Source organism: Acyrthosiphon pisum, chromosome A2, assembly GCF_005508785.2.
Source record: "Acyrthosiphon pisum isolate AL4f chromosome A2, pea_aphid_22Mar2018_4r6ur, whole genome shotgun sequence".
NCBI lineage: Eukaryota > Metazoa > Arthropoda > Insecta > Hemiptera > Aphididae > Acyrthosiphon > Acyrthosiphon pisum.
Window position 1 is genome coordinate 73055734 of NC_042495.1, and position 15732 is coordinate 73071465.

Below are 15732 nucleotides of genomic sequence, written 5' to 3' on the forward strand. Positions count from 1 at the left end.
TATAACTATTATCTTAAAATACAATATACTAAATTTAAACATTATCCATGCATTTTTTATTAGAATGTAGGGTCTGCGCACAATTGTGTAGTTACTATAATGTAGTAACGCGCTTTCATATGATATTTTAATTTTAACCAAAACTTGGTAATCAAGGGATATCTCAAATATAAGTACGTAATTTAGGAATATAGAGCTCTAGCTGTGATAAAAATTCGCCTACTAATAACTGTCTGATTGAAGGTGGTGTTTTGATGTCCAATTTTTATAGTTTCCCAGTGACTTTATCATCGATACATGTAATACAATTTTTAGCCCTAGGTACTTAAGAGGCGAGACGTAAGTGTTTTAGTATATACACGTCTTATATGGGAACTGTTAAGTGGCCATATAGATAACCCACGTAATATAGAATGACACAGCAATACAGCATCCAGTACAAAATAAAACCAGGTCACATGACATAATTTATTTGTCTCTTGGGAAAACATCAAATCAACTTTTAAAAAAATTCTCCTTTAACGAGAATGATACTAGATAGCAACGGTTTTCATTAGTAAGTTGACCACATTTACCCATATTTTATTTAAGTTTAATTTGTATTTCCTCTGTTATTAATTTTGGTATCTATATGTATTAATCTACAATTGGTATTATATCTAAATGCCGTCTGGTGTTTTGAATAAAATACAAAAAATAAAATAAAACAAATCTCAAGCTATATGGTCTACCAAAAATACATTTTTTTTTCGTTTTCATTTTTTTTTTATCTCGAACACGAATTTCACGAGCATATTATCTATCGGGTAGAACGAAATTCTCTAATGTAATTACACCTGTGCCAGTGTTTTGAAGTGAACAATGCGCATTGGATTACACGCACAAGTGAATGTGTTTTTTGTTTGTTGAATAATTAGTATACATGAACTGTAATTTTCATATTTACACTGCTACGAATCGTAAGTAATAAATTGAGTCTGCATTTGTGGTTTTCCATTGTCGTGAATACCCTTATTTGAACATCGATCAAATTCGTTTGAATACCTAGACAATATATTTTTACCTTTGAAACTGCCGAACCATTTCATTTCAAATGCTTGAAATAATTTATTATCTAAAAAGATTAATGTTCTTTATGAATTTATTTCAAACTAAGCTATTATAATTAAGTTTGTTTGCATATGGTTTATTAATAAGTACATAAGCCATACATATACCATCTTATTAATGAACCTTATGCAAACCAACCTAATTATTATAGTTCAGTTTAAAAAAAAACATGAGAAATAAAATGGCTCATCAGTTTCAAAAGTGCCTATTACAAATTCCCTCTACCGTGGGCCATAAGTCATAACCAATGAAACCGTCGCTGGACGAGGACGACATATATGGTTACACTTGCCTCATGTCTAGTCTCTTAAAAATTGTAAATATAAAAAAAGAATTGACAACTTTTGAAGAGAATTAATTTAATATCAAAGAAACGATTCATAAACTTTCATTAAAGATCAAACCAGTGAAGAGATATAATAATATTTTTATAAAAAAATCTATGTATTAAAAAAACGGTCAAGTAAGTTACCTCTGTGCTAACAGTACTTAGGTATCCACTGCACATCGGTATTGAGTAAGTCTCTATAGTGGATATGTTAGATTCAATGATAAATTCTTGGATACGATGAAAATTGATTCTGAGCGAAAACGTTCCATCCCCATATTATTATATTTATTATATTTTCTAAGCATGTTTGATTTCATAGATATTTATATATTGATATTATAAGCTTCGTATATTTTAAAATAGTAATTTGTTATAATATTATTTCATACAATATTACTAGCCATGGATGTGTGTTTTTTCCTGTTGGACACATATTATTATGATATTATAATATACATTATTTATTTATTTATCAAACAAATTATTTATTGGCATTCGATATGCCTAAACTTGTGCATATTATTATACATTATAATAATAATATTTATTTAATAAGCGCAGGAAGGTATAGTGTACAGTAAAATACAAATATAACAAATTGTTAGCTATAGTAATATTGATGAAACCATAATTAATATTATACAATATGCGAATTGTTTTTAATAGAAATAATGGAGTTTAAATATAAATTAAAATATCCTTAGAAAATATATACGCTGACAGACTGTTTTCGCTCAGAATCGTTTTTCATAGTTTATAACGATTTATCATTGAATACAAATTGAATGCAGTACATATAATATCAAAGTACATAGAAATTAGAATTTTTAAAAATGTCATTATTTTTTCAACGATAATATTAAAAAGTATTTGGAAATGTCTACTTTTCACCCATACACAAGATTAAATACACTACTATAAATACCCCTGGAAACTTCTGTTTCAACTTCAACTGATTGAAATAAATTTCTAATTGAAAAAGTATGTATTCAAATAAAAAAATAAATAAATTGAAAAACACACTTTTATAAAACTCACACATCGCCTCGGTCAGAATCTAAAATATTCGACTAAAATAATCTAAATAATTAGTAATTATTACTTATTGCTATAAAATATTGAAAATAAACTGTAGGGGTTTGACACCACTTGCACTTCTATAGAGATGACGACTCAGTAAAACGACCGATATTAGTGTCGAATCCGTAGCTAAGCTGACTGGTGGCAGTCCAGATTCTATCTAAACTGAAGTTAAAAGTTTAGTAGAAAATGATGAATAGAACTCTGCAGAAGTTTTTGTACATTTTTATAAACGACAAATAGAATTTTAGACGTTTTTGATTTCCTGGTATTACGGCGAGGCAATCGAATATTTTCCTGCATTTTTTCACTAAGTTGTTCTAAATTCCAAATAATCCCGTATGACCTTATCCCAAGTACGCAGAGTCTTCTCATTTATTTTATTTTTTTTTTGGTCATGATAGGGTACACATTGTTTTTGAATGTTAAACTTTTCTGTTGAGGCAATTGAATATTTTACCAACTTTTTTTTTTCGCAAGAGTTGTTTATATATACGAGGGTGGCCACAACTTCTTTTCTTTTTTTGCCGAATTCTTGGCATGCGTTTCGTCTTGACAGCAGACAGGTTCAAATAACTATTTTGGTTATTTCCGATCGGTGACCGGTACAGCAATGTGATGGTATGATAGAATATTAAATACTTGATTAAATGTATATAGGTACCTACCTAATCTTGATTATAGAGTGAGAAAATTAGACCAATGCGTGCTAGAAAATAAAACACGTTGTGTTTATAGTATTAAGTTTATCTTATATAATTCAGTAAAGCAATTTAGATAAATATAGTTGGTTAAATTAAATAGTGTATAGGTATAATACACCTACCTAATGAAAAATATTTATATATTTATCTCTCAGGCGAAGCCGGATAAGTCAGCTAGTTATTAATATAAACTTTACGATTACCAAATTACTATAAATTCTCAAAAAAAATATAGTACTTACCGTAGTTGAATCATATATACTACGTTGGTAAGTTATAATTTAATCAAAAATGGCAGATATTTTCTGTGGAACTTGATAATAAAATCAAATAGAACTACTTCACTTACAAAAATGAATGAATTATTATTGCACAAACAGACATTTGAAATTATGGTCGTTAATAGAAAATACTAATATTGTAACGAGTGCGTTCCTAAATACTATTTGGTGTTCATGGCTTTAACTGCAGGTCAATAAGGCGAGGGCCCGAAATACAAAGTTCCCTTCACCTATCTCTTCACTATGATTTTCCGCTTTTCGTTTTCCACGTCATGGGTCAGATTCTATCTTTGTTTAGGTCTTCCATAAGTTTTTTTTTGTTCATGAGTTCTATTTACCACCCGTCTAAATACTACGTTAGACTTCCACCCAATGTGTTCTACCAAAACGGATATTTTACTACTTTACATCGCTATTGGTTCTTCGAAAAGGTCTTAAAGTTGTTAATTTAATTTTATCTCATTTTCCTGAATAGTTTTATCCCTCTTTTGGTTTTCTGATGTTTTTTTCTGGAAAATTCTGGTTTTGATATTTTATATTACCTTTCATGGTTAGCACGCCTGTTATTCGTATTAGTAATTTAAACATTATTATGTTTCAGTATTTTTATTATAGTATCTCTGTTTGAACATAACACATTGAAATCTATTGCAACCATCATTCGAATATTATTTTTAATTAGAATTTAGATTTTAGAAATATATTTTGTATATAATTATATAATTAATAGTTACATAATGTACTATAATCTATTAATCTACTATACTTATCCTGGTTTTTACATAAAATCAGTATTGACTCAAATCCCTATAAATTGAATATGCAATTATTTTTGCAAGGTTTCGATTATATAATAATATAATATATTCTTAACGTCAGCTGCTGGCACCTACATGAATACAAAAAGTACAAACATATATTATTATTAGTGTTGTTTAAAAAAAAATGTTTTGTATGCTATAATAACAATCGTGTAGTTACGTATTTTTTATTTCCAATGGATATTGTCATAACACAGTTTTTTTTTATTTTACTACCTATAAAAACCAAAGCTATCAATAGGTAACATATTATGTAATATTTTTAGAATTTTCCATTAGTTTTTGAAGGATAATAATAATTAAATTTTTTTTTTTGAAATACAATAAATTTTATTGAGACATTGAGACATTTTGGTCTATATCTTGAATATGGATCATATTATTATGATTTCATAGACAAAAACTCTCGTAAAGTGTATCGATATGTATACAATAATCGATAAAATCAATATTCAGTTTTTTTAAATTTAAATAGCAAGTCAAGTGACTTAACTTTAAAAACTTATTTCGTGTAAATAAGATGACAGTTGTCGTATTATCAACGAATACCTCATCGAAAAATGTCTCGTTGGTTATCATAATGTGACAATGCATGGACAATTAATAATGTCGTAGTTGAAAATGTTGAAATGTAACATACGTTCGAATTTGACAAGTATAGTCTATTAAATTATGTAAATGTGCGCCAACAGTATTCGAGCATTGAGCACTTAAATCATATATTATTTATAAACTATTAATTTATTTAACCCATGACTGACACGTTTTTATTGACTTAATAGGTATTATAAATTTTACTAATTTTGAATACCAGTCTATTACTGAATTGTTTGTTTTATGTTGGTATCCGTATGGATATGATAAAAGAATACAATTTGCTACCTATAAACAATGTTTATTAATGACTATAACGTGAATACCTACAACCAAACTAATATTTTTTGAATAACACAAATTTGATTATAATTTAAACAATCACGATTTGCAATTTATTAACTTTATAGTTTATCAGATATGTTTATCACGTAAGCACGAAGTATAATTATAAACAATCTTCTACAGATATTGCTGTCGTGCGAACATCTACAGATTGTTTTGTAAAAATATAATATTTTAGCGTTTTAAAGGGCAAACGTAACTTTGAAAAGTTTTGTCTAACAATAAGTTACACTTTTTGTTTACATTTTAAAACCTTCTGAAGGAAGACAATATTTTCAGATTAATTTATTCTTAAATGTCTCTTGAGAAATAACCAACAATATAATATTAACTCAAATGTTGTACTGTTATGCAGGAGTACGGCTAAAAAATAAAATAAAATATGATTAATAATGCACTATAAGCCATTTATATACTTACTTTCATTATTTTTGCAACAAATTTATTTCGTTAAAAACGAATTAACTCTTATTTAATTTTTTTTTTGAAAACATTTCATCATATAGGAATTATGTTCATAATACGAAATAGATTTATATTTTAAATGTGGTGATATTTAGTAATTTTTTCAGGATAATTCAAAAATTATTTGTTATAATATAGAAGTTTAACGAAACTTCATTAATTTATTCGTATAGTTATTATTATTAAATCAACACTCATTTATAAAATATTTGACCTGATTGTTTTTAAGTTAATGAATACGTGTTTAATGCTTATATGTACGAAAAATGCAGCTTACATTGATTAAAAGCGAAAGTTAATATTATCTTTTCGTTATACCAGCTAATGAACCATAAAGTAAACTCTAATCAGAACGTTCCAACATCCTACGTTCGATATGAGATGTATCATATTAAACCAAAAAAAAAAAACTGTACGTTTTCTATTTCATTTTCATGTTTTTCACAACTCATCATCAGTAAAAAGTAATTTTAATTATATATCGATAATGTAAACACCGAGCACATAATAATTTCACTATAATTCATGTTCCTTGACATCGTGTTTATCAATATATTATAATACATAATAATAATCTTCGATTTTTTAATTATTATTTTATTCTTATACGTTCCTTAAAATAAAATGAAATATAGTAAATTAAATTTTTATACAAACAATCCAGTTGGCCGTTGGCCATTTTAAATGTTTTATACGTTACAATATAATAAAATTATATTACATCTAGGTTTGTGTTTTAATTTTCCACGGTATTTAATGTAAATGGTAATAAAACCTCGAGTACATAATATTATTATTATTATTACATAATGTTATAATATTAATGGATTAATACGTACAACTTCAAGTATTAAATTACACTAAAAAAAAACATTGCAACGTCGTATGTATTTCAGTTATTTAATTGAAGTCACATAAAATGTACATGTATACCTAAATTGCTTTAATTTGTTCATGGTTTATAATATTATAATATGACGATTACCAATCATTCATATTATATTTATGACTTATAAATTTTGATAATATAACATTGCTAGAATAACTAATATATTATTATCATCAAGTTGAACAACGCAAAATTATTATTTGCTGAAAGTCGATCATAATTCATAATTTACTTAGAATATTTTCTTAAAAATGAACGTATTCCTATAAAATATCAATTATAAAAAAGAGTTTTGTTAATTTTTTTTAGTATACCGTTACATAATAACCCGGTTCGACTTCATTTTCCCAAAAACTGATGTACGAAGTTTTAATAGTTTAATAGTTCCGTAGGTATAATATTATGTGTCTAATTTTCAATCGATAAGGCGCTGCATACAAACTTTGGTATCGCTTTATTCTGCTATTCTAACGCATAACGCGGTAACACTCGGGGCAAACTAACAATCAAACACGTTAATAAACAATTATGTATTATGACACTAAACAACACAGTTTATTCGATCTTATTAAATAAAATATTTTCATTCACTATATAGATACGCATACTAAGTATTAACTTACTTTGAAATAGTTTTCATCGTGTATTTATATTATTTTTTTTATTCAAAACAAACGTTATGTGTAAGCCACAGTGCGATATTATGTGCATTTTATCGTACAGGTAATAAACATATTAACTTATATGACATAAAAACGTAGATTTAACATAATATCGACCATTATTTTATTAGACAATATTCATAGTATTCCATATTTAGAATAATGTGGAATAGGTAGGAATAGTTTTTATATGAAAAATCATAATATTATAATTAATTATATTAACGTGAACGTTTTTAATATTTTAATACACACTAATTGATGATTAATCGTGTTTCATAATGTACCTATTATGTAACTAGTACACGGGCTTACGTATAAATTAACAATTATAATAATATCGTGAACGTCATGCCATTCATATAAAATAAAATAAACACATTTATATAAGTCTACTACTCTATTATATTAATACAAACAATATTATACGTACCTACACGTGCGTATATCCCCGATCCAATATTATGGCTATTTATATTAAACTATAAAATGCATTATTCGGTGTGTGACATTTTTTTTCATTCTCAGAAATTCGATAAATAATTTAGCCATGGACTGCGGTGCAGCAACACAGCAATAGTTGAAATTTATTTCCCACTATAATTTAATCTGAAATGATATTGTGTATGGTTTAAAATGTAGCACGAGCAATACAAATATTAACAATTTTAGTATAAATAAATAATAATATTATGTACTATACCTAGTATAATATTATTATCATTATGCATTAAACCTGCAGCGATTTAAAAATATGATATATCAAATGATAATATACTTTTACAACTACCACAGAAATATTCTAATTTAAGCAACGTACATGCGATAAACCGTATATTTTTTATACATAGGTACCCACTTATATTGTCGAGATAATAGTCGCCTATATCATGTTATTATTATTATAATTTGAAATTTGAAAAAAAAAACTCTTGTACCCATGCAATACGGGTCGACTAATATTTGCATGAGCTCGGCACGTTTAATCATGATGAGTGTATATTATAGAGATACGTTCGTCGATCGATTGCACCAAAGTACTGAAATAAAATTATAACTGTAAGTCGTACGACTATAGGCATGTATCACGAGCTCGATATGCTTTTATACTATCATTAGTGTGACGATGACGCCGATACTATAATTCGTTCGATCTCGTTTGCTATTTAAACCTTTTGCTCGAGATCCACGTACAATTATTATTATTTATATAATTTCACTATAACTGTACAATATAATATAATACTAAGGATCAAGGACTGTAAATATTATAACAACCCCTCCCCAAAAAACCAAAGATGATTCATACAACAATTCGCTTGTTTTCCCAAAAATAGAAAAATAATATGCGCATCATATAGAAAAACTAAATTTTTTTTGTCATTAATAAAGATGTAAACACTGACACTTTTTTTTCTTAATTTTCGATGGGTCATCTGTTTGTCACACGTAGCTCACACTCACACTTTATTGTATTACTATAATACTACTGTTGAAGAGTTCATACGTTCGGCGAAAACAAAAGTTATTATGATAACACACGTAATATTACATGCCACGAGGGTGACGAGATAGGTAATACAATTTACATCGTTCGTTGACGTCGATCCGTTGGTTTTACACATACCCACGACAATCAACAACAGCCATAATATTATATTATGTAGGTATAGGTAGGTAGATATATAGATGGTGTATCTGAGATGTATGTCATATTATATATATAAACATGATTCAGTGTAAAATTGTAAAATCCTCCGGATACACACCTTATAAATAATATACACGACATATTCTGCGACCCAAAAGTTCTCTGGTCGTGGTGGTTAAAGTTCACAGACGTTGAAGTGAATTAACCGGTAAAGTTACGGTATAGCCTCCTACGCCGCCGGGAATATCCTTGTATTTCATATAAACCACCACCACCACCAGCGGTGATGGCGGACCCAGGGCTATACAATGGTGGGTTCCTATATACAGTGCTGAGGAAAAAATATCCCCCACCATATTTTTTTCCTTTCGGGTATATTTTTTTTCCTTTATTACTCGGGCGCTCTTTGGTGTACGACAAAGTTTTTGTCTCGCCAAGAAGGGTCATCCCGTGTGAAACTTTTCCCGGGAAAACAACCGCTTCGCAGGATTTTAACACAGTGCTAACGGTTTTCCGAGCCTGTTGATTTTCATTCCACGGCGCAATATAATTAATATTAAAATCAATTAATTTATTAATTTAAAATCTTAAGGGGCCGCCTCACCGACATTTGTTTTCTCTGTCTACCCCGCGCGTAATATTGCAACAAAGGTATTCCGTATACTTCTACGATTACGACTCTCTGGTTCATTTTAAGACAATGGGACCTATTATGCGTTTCATAAAGAAAGATATTTCCTGTGCATTAACAGGATAGTTTTTTATGATTTCATTTTTTATAAAGATAAGCGTGTTTTAATTTCTCTTATTTTTAATCATTAATGACTTATTAAAAAACTATCTATAGCCAATTATTAGGAAATATCTTTTTTATAAAACTTATTAGGTATAGGTTAATTTTCCCTTCACAAAAACTGAGAGTTTAGAAGTAACGAATTTAACTAATTTATACTATTGTTGTTATACTACGAGCGTAACAAACAGAGAAAACAAAATATATTGGTCGGGTGGTTCATTAAAAGAAAATGTGCTTGACAAACATTATCGGTTGTTATACATCACTCGACATATAATATTATATTATGCAACTACAGCACGTGATTTTGATTTTTAGCATTTTACCAATACGACGCCCGAAACAGAACTACATAATAGGTAATCTTCTAAAAAATGTACCTAATACTTTATTTTATACAAGTTTTTATGTTTAGGTATATTAAAAGTTAAAAAACATTAAAAGACAGATAATAATATTATTGTTAAGAAACACAATATTAGGTACTTACTGCTTACCTCTTTTTAAATGCAACGTTTCACACAACTACGCAAGTCATTATTAATCATAATTAAACAAACACGTTCAATATGACCGGTTACTATTTATGTATTTTCACATAAAAGGATACCACGCCCTCAAATTGTGTTTTGTTTGTCTTACAAACGTGCACATAACACATGGTAAATTTACGTTCAGTAGACTCAATATTGTGTTAACCTTTATACTACAGTGAATTGACCTATTGTTATCAAACTTAATGGTACGAACAAAACATAATATTGTCATAATAATATATGATTGTTAGTGATTTTTTATTTATTCAAATGTTTAAGGGAAATGATAATAGCGATGGCGGACCGTTGATCTTTTAATTATTCTTAATTTCTTTAAAAAGTAATATATTGTAATATGCAAAATAGTACAATATAAAAATGCTCGTACCTCAGTTAAAAATTAAAAAATCTAAAATAAACCAACATATAAACTCAAATAATATTCTTAGAAAGCTTACAAATAAATAACTGTGCTGAAAAAAGTTATTCAGCGTTCATTAATTCGTCATACCTACGTATTGTATTAAAAAATATAGGTAATTGTTGTAAGTTAACATTGTATTAACAATTAGGTATTACTTTTTATGTTAATGAGAATCACAGCAGTAATTTAGATAGTTAGCGTGTAATAGTGGCGTATTTAGGTTTTTGTCATGGGGGGGGGGGGGGGAATATGACTTTTTACCGTAATTACTAACATAAGGGGGACTACGCCCCCCTCACCCCCCAAGTACTCATTTGTTATTACAATACAAAATCTAATTTTCTTGCTTTTTTTGATAATTTATCTATAACTTCTTCAACTGATAAACGTATGTCTCGATGAATTGACAACAGTGTTACTCCATTTAAACGTGTCTAAAACAAATAATGTTATTATATTATATTTATCCATATTTGGAACTTTAATTTTCTTTTTTTATTCATTTCCAATATTGGAAATTCATAATTATTAGAAAGAACCCAAATGTTTTTCAAAACCTAATAAGTAATGAAAACAAATAAGCATATTGTGTTTAGGTTCGATTGCTAACAAATACAAATATTACAAATCGAAATTCTTACCAATACTTTTTCCTCATTTATTTTGTTAATGGACGGGAAAAGGACAGATTTTTTTAAAACTTGTTATAGTCATCAAACGTAACGAGTAACGACTATAATTAATTGTGTGTATACATCTATGGGGGTGGGGGGTTGATCCTCTTGATATTTAATAACGCTTTACCAGCCATAGCCGGTATCAATATTGAACACCTGTAATACCTAGTTATTTAAATAAAACATTAATTTTAATAACCACACACAATTATGAATAATATTCTGAGGTAAAATTACAATATGTACCTACCTAAGCATAATATACCTACTTCAATAAATAGACGTTTTGACTATAATACACTAATTTTCATATGTATTTCTAATGAACAATTAAACCCTATTTGCTGTCATTTACATAATTCCGCATTACTGAACTGCGTTAGATTTCGGTAGAAATATTCAATGGAATATTAAGGGTTCTACCAGTGTCGTATTTAAGGGACGGTGCTAGGGGGATCGCCCTGGGTTGCTGTGTGGAATTCTTGCAGAGGCTGCAATTTTTTATACAGCTAATGCTCATATTATTTAGAATCAATTATGAATATAGTAGGTAAAATATTTTTTTTGTTATTTTAATCAAAAATTGGAACAAGTACCTACAAAATAGTTACACCTATATTTATATTTAATACCTACAATTTTAATTCATATTCATTAAATGTAGCTTGTGTCAGGAATATATTATTATATTTACTATTATTCAACCACAAAATAAAGTTTAAATAAAAAAAAAATGTATAAATATATTTTCACTAGGTAAAAGAATAAAATTATAATAAAATAGAACATACCGAAGGGAAAATCTATATAACAAATAGTATAAAATATACATATTAATAAATCACTATATATTTATACTTTAAATAAATTCAATCTAAATATTCTAAACTTTTGACTTTTGTTATCTTTATGGACTTATTGATTTATGCTCAATATTGTTAACACTATCTTGTACCGTTATCACTAACGACGAACTGAAAAGTAGAATCTATCATCTGTCTATTTCACGCATTATAGCGAAATTGGAACTCGTACTTCCAATAGAGTGAATATTATAGGTACTATTATACTTATTGATTATACCACAGATTATATTATCGCGTCCACTTAAACAAAATGCCATGATGATTATAATAATAATTATTTTTAGATTCTGAACGGAGCGAGGAAGCCATATAAGTTTTACAATGGTGTTTATTTTGTAATTTATTTTTTTATCCTGTATACAAAATTCTACCAGAAGAAGTGCTTCGATTTCAACATATAGGTAGTATTTTATCTTTTAGCAAATTGGATAAATATGGTACTTTGGAGAGGTCATTTTTCGATTTTCTCAATAGTTATTTAATGTCACGGAAAAAACCACTCACAAATTACGAATAACCGCTAAAAATGGAATTTTAATTTCTAGCACTTTGTGTATCGCCATAGAAACAAATAAAAAATTATAATATTAATTCAACGCAGACTATAATAAAATATAAAATATAAAATATCTAGACCGACAAACCGTCTCCACTCAGAATCGTTTTTCTTATACAATGATATTATATCATTGAACTCAAGTTTAATGCAATTCATTATACATTGACCCTCTTGTAACCTACTGTACAGCAGAGCGACATCCACTTACCCGCTTTTTTTATAAGCTCATATTATATCCTGAATACCACTCTGGGTTCTCCGTGCATTAGATATGTGGCAACAATTTCAGAGTATAATAATATTAATTATTAGAAGCGCAAAAATTATGTTGTGCATAATACCATGTATTATGTATAACATGTTACGGGCTGCAAAGTAGAAAACAGGGAATTTTTGTAAAATTCATATTATAATTTATAGGTGGGAAATAGATTGTTATAGATGACCGGGCCTGGGAATTGTATACAATGGCCAAAATATATAGTAAGTAAGTGATGTCAAATATGAAGTTATGTTTTGAGTTCATAAAGACAACTACAACTATACCATTTTATTATTTAAAGATACACTAGTACTTAGTAGGTAGTGTATAAATATTCAATTAAAAATTAAAAAAAGTAGTGTAGTAAAAGTAAGTGGATGTCACTCTGCTGTACAGTAGGTTACAAGTGGGTCAATGTATAAAGGATTGTATTAGACTTGAATTCAATGTTATACTATTATTGTATAAGAAAAACGATTCTGATCGGAGACGGTTTGTCAGTCTGGATATTGTTATTATTTATTATATCCTGTAAGTTGAATTTATATTATAACAGGTATTATTATTTTTTATTTGTTTCTATGGTGATATACAATGCGTTAGAAATTAAAATCCCACTTTTAGCGGTTTTTCGTAATTTGTCGGTGGTTTTTCCTGTGGCATTAACTATTAAGAAAATCGAAAAATAACCACTCTACCAAAAAAGTACCAACTTGATCAAGTTTGCTAAAAGATAAGGTACTATAATATGTTGAAATCGAAGTACTCCTGGTAGATATTTTGTATACAGGATATAAAAAAAATAAAAAAATAAAATAAACATCATTGTCAATCCACTAGCTTCCTCACTCCGCTCAGAATCTAAAATAAATTGTTTTATGTTTTGTTATTATTAATTGCAACACATTTAATTTCAATGACATTTTAATGTACTTAGTCATTCGATAGCTGTATGCCTGTATCGGCACTTGGTGCTTTGTAATGTTCATACATTTGTATTTCTTAATTGGTTATGCTTATGCACATAATGTTTAACTATAGATTCCTTCAGTTACGGTGATGGGCTATAAACACGAGTATTTGCACATTTTGTAAAATTCTTGGGCAAAGTAGAATGCTGACTTTTCACACGTTGACCATAAGTCGTAACACAATATTAATAAAGAACAGGTATTTCATTGTAATTAAGAATAAATAATAATCAATATGATACAATATTACCATATGTGTTAAAAATTGAACTAAACATTTATTATTATTTTATGTTTATTAATATAAGTTTAAATTATTGAGGTTTGGAAACTGTAATACAATTGTATAATATCGTTTAATGATAATTTAATTATGGTGAGTGACATTATTCATGGTGCATTAATTTCGAAATAATTTTTCAATTCATTCGTCGCAATTTTTAGTTTTTTTTTTTTATAATATTGTAATTGACATTATAAACAAACGCCCGCAGCGTTTTAAATAATATTACGAGAATTTCAATCGAAATTAATGATAAGCGGGTCTGTTATGGAAATAAACAATGTCCACTAATGCTATCGAATATGTGAACAATAATAACATGTAATAATTTTTCTTTACGACCGTTGTTCCGATGAATCAATACACGAATGAGCATTTCGAATAGTATACAATATAGTATTATTCGTGTAATATCACGTGAAATATTACGTTAATACGTCGTTAAAACCGACTTACACCACTGCAGCAGTAATATCGGAGGAATGCGTGTTACGATTTTCGGGCACTATATTCGCCATTATTATGGTATATAATATATATATAATATTATATAGTATATTATTATGGTAGACAACTCCATGATATTATTATTATTATTATTAAATTGTGTACTACGAGAAACATGACGTTTAATATGACTATGGAGGAAACGATTTTGTTTACACGCTGTTTATTTGGGATTCCGATAGTTAGTTGGAAAGTAATATCTCTAGAAAATTTGTTGCGTTCTCTATATTATATATATATATACACACCTAATGCCGTGATTGAGTTATCTACAATATTTCGGAAGTACCTACCCGCGTCTCTCAGCGACGGTCGATACTTTACAAACTCGCAGCACTACCACGTACACTAAAATACAAGCACCACGGGTTTGTTTGTTTGTGTGTGTGTGTGTGTGTGTGTGTGTGTGTGTGTGTGTGTGTGTGTGTTTGTGTGCATTTGTAGGCAACCATGCGTCAGCCATGGACCCAGGTTGTTGTACTGTATGGAGGAGAAGGGCACACGGTGGACTTTGCCCTATATGCAGACATCGAAAAACTAGCATCGAACAATTGATTTTATTTTTAATAGTCATGAAACGCCTCGAAATAGGCTTTACAGCCTAGCTGGAAACCATCAACAATACGTCAATACCTATACTACCACGTGAGTGACGACTATTAAATTGTTGATGGTAATGTGTGTTGTGTGATGTGACCATATATAGGATATTTACGATAGTCCAATAATCAATATATTTTAATTATTAATTTGATTAAACTTAGTAGTACACTAGTATAGATGACGGTATTAGGACAACCAAATCGCCCCTGTTATTAGAACATGACGTAAAACACCACAGTGTGCAGTCTTTTATTTTTGTTCTGGAGTTGTATGATCTTGTATGATGTTTAAAAAATCTGTTTGAATTGCTGATAT

The 15732-nt window shown here is 28.4% G+C and overlaps 1 protein-coding gene across 1 annotated transcript in view; it reads left to right on the forward strand.

Moving 5' to 3' along the window:
- LOC100570548 (hemicentin-2-like) overlaps positions 1-15732 on the forward strand; it is a 399451-nt gene that overhangs the window by 358255 nt on the left and 25464 nt on the right. The window lies entirely within an intron of this gene.